General features: G+C 35.9%; 1 pseudogene; it reads left to right on the forward strand.

Annotated features, from left to right (window-relative positions):
* Nucleotides 1-6,840: 6,840 nt before the first annotated feature.
* Nucleotides 6,841-7,860, forward strand: LOC100019048 (glycoprotein integral membrane protein 1-like; annotated as a pseudogene).
* Nucleotides 7,861-11,219: the final 3,359 nt, after the last annotated feature.

An 11,219-nucleotide genomic window follows, 5' to 3' on the forward strand; every position in this document is an offset into this window, starting at 1 on the left:
TCCACCTAGATAAGACTCCATCTGTTCCTTCTATGGTGGTGGATATCCATTTCTTTGATGAGTGCCTTGGAGTTCTCTTGGATCCTTTCCTTATTGATAATATTTGGGTCATTCAGATTTGATCAATATCCATTATTACTATTGTGTATAAAGCCCCCATTTTGCTCACTCCATTTCCCATCGCTTTCCAGACTTCTTGTTTTGGGAGGGAGGGGAATCATCTTCTTTGGTATTTCTTATGGAACATTAGTATTTCATTACAATGAAATACTAAAACTTCCTTAGTCATTCTCCTCTTAACAATACATTTTTAAATATGTCACAGTTAATAGGAGTCTGGGATCTACTGTCCTCACTAAGGGCTTTGAGCTCGACAAAGAGCTATTAAAAGCAATACTTTTCCTTTAGAACAAAACTATGAGCTGAAATAAAATATTTAACAGATCCCAGTTTGTTGTGCAAACAGCAATCTATAAGTTAAATAATCAGGTATAAAAAAACCCCCATAATTACTTGAGGATAGTAATGCCAATATAAGTAGATTTAATTGGTAGTATAGATATAGACATAGATATAAGTGATTGAAATGAACAAAAATATGTAATTTTCAACTGTGATATGATCACTACATGCTGACCCTAAGTGAAATACAATGACAAGATAGACATCAAGATATCTTTGTTCCAATGGACTGAACACAGGATCAAAAAATATGGGAAGAAGCCTATTGCTTCAAATCTAAAGTGATAGAATGGAGTAAAAAAACCCTAAAATTTGAGAACTTTAGTCAAAATAGAATGGGACCTGCAGTGGAAGAATAATAGAGGGGTTAAGATGTAGGAAACAAGAAGTAGCCAGAATAGCAACAATGAGTAATCATGGTGGGGAAAAAAAAGAGATGTCTAACTTATAATCTGTTTTTGTAGGAGAGGAGAAATCATCATGGAAGCCATAAACTAGGCAATACATTAATTATAAAAAATACATGGTCATGGGATATTTAATAATGTGATTCATAGGTGAGGGAAAGGTAAATAGGGTCAACAGAAGCAAGCAGCTCAAATTCTAAAATAAAATGTTTTCTCTCTTAGCATTTGAACTGGAAGGAGAAATCAATCATATTCCTTGATTACATTGTCAAGAACTTGCCTTTCATCTGCTTAAACTACAAGAGAAGTAGCAACTGGAAAATAGATAATTCCATAATGCAGACTTGAAGTAGGTAAAAACCACTAGAGAGACCAGAATAAGAGATCAAGTGTTTTGAAGAATCACTTTAATGAAAATGAAATATCCTTTCACTTTTCTGCACTAATTTTCTTCTCCAGGTATGTGTGATTGAAAGGAAAAACATCTTGCAGGATCCAGCATTCACAACCAAGATGTATAATTGAAAAGGAAAATGGAAACATTAGGAAGAAAGTGTTCTTTCCATTTGGAAATATAAAAATACATGTAGATGATCAATATGTATGTTTTATTTACTTCCACCTCCTGCCATGCCTGGAGAAGTGATTTATTTTTGCTTGAACTAAACAATAATTTTAAAATAGACATTTTCCATTTCAACAGATCATTTTAGGGCATAGTAATTAGACATAATCTGCTTTTAGATAAAAAAGTTCATTGCTTAAATGTAAATACAATATAAAAAACTAATATGATTTAATAGTTCATTATTAGTATTAGGAGAATAAATGTGGATTTTCACATAATGTGTACTTTGCCCTAAATATTGTACAAATTATTATATAAATATTCTCTGATTTTTCTTGCTTAGTAATTTTTTGTATACTTGTTAGATATATAATTATCACCCTACACTTTGTCTCTTTGAATTATTCTATTCAATGCTGTTCTCCAAAGTTATCAATGATTTCTTAATTGTCAGTGTACCAATTGTCTTTCATCAAACTTCATCATTATTGAGCTATCAGCAGGCTTTTACACTGCCATTCACCTTCTCCTTTATAATCTCCTTTCTCTGGATTTCTGTTATACTTTTTTATCTCTATTTGATTGCAATTTCTGTCTTTATTTTTTCTAAATCTTTATCTAAGGTACTAGTCCAACCTTCTAATTGTAAGGGTGGCATCTTAGTAACTTTCATCTCGGCACTCAATCCACTATGTCTACTTAGGTGCTTCATTTTTCTAGTAAAATCTTTAATACAACACATTCCAGAGGAAGTACTCATGGACCAAGTAGTAGCTGTTCTTCACTTTAGATTTTAAAAATCAGATTGTTAAGTCGATTAAAGTATGGTATTTTCACCTGAAATCAGATAGATTGGAGTTCAAATTTAGCCTCAGACATGTATTAGCTGTGTTACATAAGACAAATCACTTAACCTATCTACCTAAATTTTCTTATCTGTTAAAATAGGGATAATAATAACATCTATCTCCCAAGATTGTTGTGAGGAATACAACAAACATAATTTGTAAGAATGATTTGCAAAACTTATAATACTGTATCTTTACTATCTATCATAATTAGATCTTATTAATATTCCATTAATAATAAAATGATTACAAAATGCTTTATATTTTATGATTATAACTTCAGTCCTAGGGTCCATTGGGATGAAATTTTCTCTTCATTGGTAGAAATGAATGTCCTTCCCTGAATGAAGTGGGGAGTGGATTAGTTAGAGCAAGAGAGTCTTCTTTAGTTCTTTTTGAGGAATCTTTAGACTTCAAGTCTTCCTCAGTATTCTTCAAACTGTTGAGTTATTTCAGGAACTCTGGTTTCCAGCTTTAAGACAGAAAATGGAAGAGACCAATGAAAATTCTGGTTGTTGAAGGAAGAGTCTCAGGGAATACATGAAGGGAACCAGCAATCTCCATTATGTTCCTAGCTTCCTACAAGGAATTTGAATAATTTCCCCTGGAGAAATTTCTTTCTTTCTGCTTGTCTCTCTCTCTCTTTCTTAGATTAATAATGTCAAAGGGAAAAGATAGATATAATTCTAGTCCAATATCTTCTCCATTTGGGGAGAGGAGAGTGGTCTCTGGTCCCATTTTCCAGATGAAAGAGTGATAAGAGTCTAGGGAAAGAAAGTTCCCACTCCACAGAAAAACTTATCTCTATCTGAAAAAAGAATGGGAGAGGAGAGACTAGAGATATATTGATTCTGCCTTCCTTTGAGCTACTCAAGAACAGCCTTCACAACACAAGGGTCCCTCTCTACAGGAAGTTCTCTTTCCTACAGTTAAGAACAATATGACTTTTAAAATGAGCTTTTATTATAATTTGGAGCAGAACTATATGTGGTAGAAAGAGTAGTGAATTCAGAATTAGAACTGGGTTTGATAAAGTCTTGACACTTCCCAAAATTGAGACTCCGGGCAAGCCCCAATCTATTAGTTTCAGTTGCCTTATGCTTGAAATTAGATGGTATCCTCCAAGGTCTCATCATATTCTAAACTTAGTTAATCCTCTCATCAGCTGATTCATTTATTTTTATTTACAGTACTCATAATATTTCCTAATACTAGGATTATATATTCTAATGAGATTAATAAAATAAAAATAAAATAAAAATATCTTAAATGAATCTGCTTCCAATGACATCCATAATAAACCTGGATATTCAGTCATGTAGGGGAAAACACTATCATATGTAAGCTAGTTGTTGTATTATTTGCTCATAATTCATCTTACCTTTCCATCACTTTTCTAATCCATTTATTCTATTCACTAACAAACTCCATTATATGCCAGGCATTTCTCTCATATCTGTTCATCCTCTGACTTCCAAAGGAAAGCCCTTTGAACATTCTTAATTCAATGTTTTATTTGCTATAATGTCTGATAGAAATATAGTACAATATTTAGAGCCAATGTAGTATATAGAATGGGTGATTTAGATTCCATATATTATTTAGCTGTGTGATGGTGGACAAGTCTATAAACTATTTTGGCCTCATTCTCATTTGTAAGATGAGGACTTTCTAGTAGGTGGCATCAAATGTCCTTTCTATCTTTAAATGCTTGATATAATGATCAAAATTTGTCCATAAGTGATATAATCTACTGTTAAATTAATCCCATTTTGGAAAGTCTATGTGTATAGCTTCAATTTCTATTTGTATTACTATTTGTGTTGAAATTATCATTTCCTTTACAAAAAAGTATAGGTAAATTCTAGTCCAACAAGGATAATTCAGGAAACCAACAGGCCATTCCATTTTCATTTTATTATATTGTGAAATTAGATAATAATTTAAGCAAAATGAATTTTTATGAATAGGAATTAATGATCATCACTGAATTACTGCTAAAATATTTTAATAAATCATATCAAGGAAGTAACGGGGTTTAGAGAGTATAGAGCTGGTCTTGGAATCAGAAAGAAATAATCTGTAAGACTTTCTCCAATATAAAGTGGATCTGTAACCTAGGCAAGTTACTTAATGTATCAAGGATTTACATTATTCTCTAGTTTGCAGAGGTTGATGCAGATCTCCATTGGTAAAGAATACCCTTTCTGGGAGCTTCAATGCCAAGGAAGTAGTATATCCAAAAATCAAACAACAATAGCAATACATTTTTATCATTTTGATAAAATACACAAAATATTACAGTATCATGTTAGTCACTTGGAGTTGTAACTTTTCTATGATTAAAACTATATTGTATATATGCATACACACATATTTTTCCAAATTTAAATAACTACTTCTTCATAGTTAGAATATCCTAATCCAAAAAGGAATTAAATATATTTTAAAATGTAAATATGATGAAAAAGATTAAAATTTGACATGGAGATGAATAATGCATCCTTAGGAAGTGTGCTATACAAAGTATAAATGAAGTTTAAACAAAGCAAGCATTTTCTGAATCCAATCTTTCTCTATCTTCAATTCAAATACTTTCCTGAAAAGAAATAAATCTGCTCTTACCATTACCATTTCCTTTACAAAAGGATAAGTTACTATCTAAACCAAAAATTAATTTGCACCTCAAGAGATGCAAGTAAAGAAAGAATTACCCATCTGCCAGGTAAGAAATTGCTTTAAAACAGAATGAAAAGCGTTAGCTTTCCTTAAAATTGAATTTACACCTTGCTTCAGTGGGGTGGAGGGAAGGTAATGAGTTCAGTCTATTATAGGTGTTATGGTGTCTGCACAATTCTTCTCCACTCTCCTAAGGGACTCTTTGTCTCTTTTGTTTTTATAGAATGGCAGACAGACAGACAGTTGCAGGTGAAGTCTATTCAAGCCAGAAATAGTAGTTCTAGAGGCCAAAAGATAATTCAGTTTTCACACCTGTTTAATCTCTGACCATTCCTCTGCAGACTGCCAGTAAATGAAGCAAATAGAGACCAATCATTGAGCACCATTTTATCAGTGCAACAGGGTACTGGAATTTATTAATTTAATTCCATAGTTGAACTTGTATTAGCATGACAGTTGCAAAACATTCTGGAACTCATTTTGTCCTACTTACTCCTTTTCTCTGAGTCTCAGTGGTAATCTCTAAGTGTAAACTGAATTAGAATCTTTAATTGGGATCAATTTTTGGAAATATTTATTAAGCACCTTCTATACCCCAAACCTCAATACTAGGCACTGAACACATAATGATAATTGGAAAAATCATTTTCACATAGATGATATTCCCTACAAGCTCTATCTTACAGAGAAGGAATTCAAATTATGGATTGGTGGAAATCTATATAAGGGCAAAAATAGAATGTGGGAGAAATAATATTCCACTTTGACTGGAATGTAGAATATTTTCATGAGTATGATATGAGATACTGCTAGAAGGAGTGTTGGTATTCAATAGACCTCAAATGCCAGATTAAAGTTTTTATTCATTACTGGAAGAGAGAAGGTAAGAGCCTGAAAAGGAGAAAGAAGAGACATCAGAATTATAAGATGTATGACCTGAGAGTTCAGAGTGATAAGAGTTTAGGGAGAGAAGGTTCCAGCATTAAGTGTTGGTCAAAATTCACCAAAGTTATAGAGAGGTGATATGGACAAAGACAGAATTAAAGACTAGTGAACTATTGTGGTAAAAATATATTGAATTTATAAGGGATTCTAAATATCAAGCACTATGCTAAGAGTTTTATAAGCATTAGCTCATCTAATCCTCACAACAACTTTAGAAGATAGGTCCTATTTTTATCCCCATTTTACATTGGAGGAGACTACAGCAAATAAGTGCAAGGTCACATAGCTAGTAAGTTAAGTACCTGAGATGAGATTTTAAATCAGGTCTTCCTGACTCCAAACTCAGTACTCTATCCAATGTGCATAAGAAGGGAATCCTTAATAAAAAAAAATAAAATAAAACATTTATTAAGTGCCTGCTTAATTTAATTTAAAACCTCAAAAAGACCCAGGTACTATGCTAAGGTTTTTAAATTTAAAGAAAATCAAAAGAGAACCCTGTTCCTCAGGGACTTCACAGTCTCAAGGACCTTATAGAGGGAGTCATGGAAAAAAAAATGAAGATTTGTACTTGTTAGTGTTGCTAATATTCTAGTTCTACTCCCTCAGAAAAGATCTGTCATCCTTGAGGGTTTGGTATCACTTTATTTAATGATATTAGCTTAAGTTTTCATTCTGGTTTGCATCCCTCCTCCTAAATGTCAATGACTAGCAAGCCAGTTCAATTTAAATAACTAATGTTAGTTAGCTGTAAGAAGGGATATTTAATTCAAATATATTGTGAAAAAGTACATTTTCCTCCAATAAGATGGTTGTGGTAGGATGAGGTGGGGGAAATTCATTTGTATACTTGTCTCAATCACTAGAGAAATTTGGCTTAGACTGAAAACTGTTTCTAAATAACATTGGGAGGCTTGCTCCATCTACCAAGATGGAGGGAGGGTTACTACCCCCTCCTCTCCTGCTGCTGCTGCTCCTGGTTCCCTTGCTCCAAGCTCCTGGGTCTCTCTTGGCTGGTGCTTCAGAGCTGCCATCAGTTCCTTCTTTCACCCAGGACAATATCAAAATTAATGTAACTACCCTGAAAGATGATGGGGAACTCTATGAGAAACAGGTTTTTCTTGATATTATTTGTAAAAATGGACAGATATATGTAAATTACTTTCCCTTAAAGAGTGGTGTAACCCGATTAATGGGTGAAGGCTTCGTAGTGGAGGATAAAAATTTGGAAAACCTAAAGGTCGAAGGATATTTTGGAACTGTCAGCATATGGATATTAGTTCCTCAATGGCCTCTGGCATCCAGTTCCAATGTATAAATGATAGCCATTCAAGAAGAGGTAGTAGACATTGATGGGAAAAAAGCTCAACAAAAAGTTGTCATTGAAGTTGGTATTTTTGTAAAGAACCACAGAGTCCACTGACATTCAAATTACACTGTTCCTTTAGAGAAAAGCATACTATATTCTATTCCAAGAGACAATGAGGTTTTCTTTACATTTCCTCATCTTTCACAAAAAGACAGCCCTAGTGCATTGCAGACAACTAGCCAGTACCATGTCAGGAATGTGGAAACAACCATAAATGAAGACCCATTGCCCAGAAAGTTACCCAAAACTACACTTCAAGCAGAGCCTTCATCTTCATATGAGTTAATTTGCCAGTTGATAGAGGATTTCAGAAAATATATATGTAAATTCTGGAATAATGTTTTCCCAGTACTTTTTATATTTATGAATATCATGGTGCTTGGAATTATAGGAGCAGCTATAGTTACAGCCATCTTGAAGGTGTTTTTCCCTTATTATAAATCCAAGGGAATTCTTCACTTAGATAAAGAGGACTACCATAAGTACTATCCTATTTACATTTCAGAGATGACAGAGGAACCAAAGATTACTCTTGAAGAAAAGATATGTATTAAACATATGCCCCATTTTTTTCCATTTTGAAACCTGCCATGTTAAGCCAAAATTCCTAATCAAAGAAAAGTATAATTTAAATAAAGAATAAAAGTATATTGAAAAACAGTGCCACAACTAAGCTTGGCCTTCTAGGAGATATTGGAGAATTAGGATATAGCATTTAACTTGTGAAGTCAGACATGACTTCCTAAAGTAGGGCAGAGTGATAAAGTTAGCCAAATGGAAATCAACAAAAGTAAACAAAGACTTCCAGTACCTATATTTGCATAGCAAAAAACACTTTGAAAATAATTTGAGGTGTCTTATTTTTTATTATTTTAATTTTTTAAATTTATTTATATAAATATATATAATTATATATATTTATATATATTTTTATTTTTTTATTTATTTATATAAATATATATAAATTAATAATTTAATTTATATAATTATATATAATTAATATAATATAATAAATTAAACATATATAAAATATATAAATATATATAAATAATAATTTATTATTATTATTATTACATCTTTTTTTCTTGTTGTAATATATAAGGATTTTAAGCAGTTTATGAAAAGCTAAATTTAGGAGACACTTCCAAAATAGTAGAGTATAGTGGCAGTCTCTCGGCGACCGAGAATGACTATTGTCTTTGTGCAGTTTCATCTACGGTGTACCCTCATGTGACTTTGGAGTCCAAAGACTGAGGTGCAGACTTTGTGGCACATGGGGCACAAGACTCCAGTTGTTATAGGAGGTGCAGTTGTGGCCTGGTGTTGGCATTCATGTGCAGTGGCAAGATGTCGACGTCGTTCATCTTCAAAGGTGGTGGCGGCATGGTTAATGTGGGTTCACCAGCTGCTTCTGACAGAGGCAGCAAGTACTAGTTGCTTTGGTGTAATGCCAGCCCACTTCAAGTTTGACTTTAGCTGATCCTTGAATCTTATCTTTGGTCGGCCTTGTTTCCTGAGTCCAGCTGACAGTACAACATAGAATACCTGTCTTGGTATTTGCTGTGGGTCCATGCGGATGACGTGTTCAGACCATCATATCTGGGTTTTTAGGACCATTACTTCTATACTGGTGGAGTTGGCTCTGTCAAGGACTTCCTGATTGGTGATTCAGTCCTGCCATCGGATCCTCATGATTGACCAGAGGGAGTGTTGGTGGAATTGCTCCAACTGCTTCATGTGCTTCCAGTACAGTGTCCATGTCTCCCAACCATACAGGAGCGAGCTGAGGACCACTGCGTTATTCACTTTGAGCTTCGTTGCAGTGCTTACACCTCTGTGTTGGAGGAATTTAGAGCCCAGCTGCCCGAGTGCCTGGCTGGCCTTTTGGATCCTGGCATTAATCTCGTGGTCTAGGGACCCGTCGTTGGCAATGGTGCTGCCCAGGTACTTGAAAGTGTTGATGTTAGAAAGCTGCGTGTCATCGATTATAATGCACAGCTGGTTAGTTGGCCTCCCTGGTGCAGGTTGGAACAGCACCTCTGTTTTGCTGAGGCTGATAGTCAGGCCAAACAGTTTTGTTGCAGTAGAGAACCTGTCCACAATGGTTTGAAGATGATTTTCTTGGTGGGCCATGAGAGCACAGTCATCTGTGAAGAGAGCTTCCAGGATGAGTCTCTCTGTTGTCTTTGTTTTTGGAGTCAGGTGGCAAAGTTCAAATAGTGAGCCATCCAGTCGGTATTTGATGTAGACTCCCAGGTCTAGATCCATCACAGCATGTCGTAATACTTGGGTGAAAAATTGGTTGAATAGTACCGGAGCGAGGACACAGCCTTGTTTCATGCCATTGGAGATGTTGAAGAGATAGGATGTCTCTCCACCAGATAGGACTTCCCCTGTCATGTCAACATGAAAGAGCTGGATCAGTTTGATGAATTTTGCTGGGCAACAGAGCTTGCTGAGGATCACCCACAATGCATCCCTATTCACTGTGTCGAACACCTTTGTCAGGTCTATTGAAGACAATGTAGAGACTTAGGTTCAGCTCAAGGCATTTTTCCTGCATTTGCCTCACCGTGAAGACCATGTCAATGGTGCTGCGATCTGGTCAGAAGCCACATTGTGATTCAGGCAGGTTCTGCTCTGAAACAGATGACAGGAGTCTGTTGAGTATAACATGGGGGAGGATCTTTCCGGCAATGGAGAGTAGTGAGATGCCTCTGTAGTGTTCACAGGCTGCTCGTGAACCTTTGTTCTTGTACAGGGCTACGATGGAGCCATCTCTGAGTTCTGGGGGTATGCCTTCCTCTTACCATATGCTGGTCAGCACTATGTGGAATGCCTGGAGCACCTTTCCATTTAAGGCCTTGTACACCTCTGTTGGGATCCTGTCTTTACCGGGTGCCTTGCCTGAACTCATTTGTTTAATGGCTTTTTGAACTTCCTCTATTGAAGGAGGGATGCCAAGTTGTTCAATGGTGCGGTTTTGGGGGATCTGGTCAAGGGCGCTTTGGTTGACTGAAGAGGGTCAGTTGAGAAGCTGACTGATATGTTCTTTCCACGTGTTGCTGATGCCTTTTTTATCTTTTATGAGAGTATACCTTCAGAGGATAGCAAGAGAGTGGTGGTGGGTTTTAATGGCCCATAGACAGTCTTGAGGGCACTGAAAAATTGTTTGTAGTTTTTCATATCAGCAAAACGCTGAATTTCTTCTGCCTTTTTTTCCCACCATCTGTCTTGCATCTTCCAGATCTCACGCTGCGCCGTGGCTTGGAGAGACTTGAATCTGTCCTTTTTAGGAGCAGAGTTTGGGTTATTTTGCCACTCCATAAAAGCTTTGTTCTTTTTGCTCAGTAGGTCTTCAATAGCAGTGTTGTTGTCGTCGAACCATTCCTGGTGGTTGCGTTGTTTTGAGCCTAGGACTGCCTTGGTGTTTCTTTCACTGTTTCTCTGAACTGGTTCCATTTCTTGGTTGAGCTTCCAGTGAGTGGTCCCTTGGCAGACAGCTGGTTGTCCAGGCAGGATTGGAATGTTTGCAAATAAGATGGATCTCTAAGACTACTCATGTTGTAAAATGTGCAAACTGTCTGGGCATGTTTTGGATGGCAAGGTGCAATGCGCATTTGAAGAATCACTCTAACCAATTGGTGGTGTCCAGCATTCAGCTCCTCTCATGGCTCTGGTGATCTCTTTACATCCTGGATGTCTCGCCAGCGTACAATGATGTAGTCAATGAGATTCCACTGTTTTGATCGTGGGTGCATCCACGTTGTTTTATATTTGTTCGCTATTCTGAACACAGTGTTCATGATGGTGAGTTCGAACTCTCAGCATTTGCTGAGTAGTAGTAGGCCGTTGTTATTCATTTTGCCCACGATGTGTTTGCTGAGCACTCCTTTCCATCTTTCATGGTTCTGGCCACCGCGGGCATTGAAGTCTCCCAG

The sequence above is a fragment of the Monodelphis domestica genome, chromosome 3 (genome assembly GCF_027887165.1).
Source record: "Monodelphis domestica isolate mMonDom1 chromosome 3, mMonDom1.pri, whole genome shotgun sequence".
NCBI lineage: Eukaryota > Metazoa > Chordata > Mammalia > Didelphimorphia > Didelphidae > Monodelphis > Monodelphis domestica.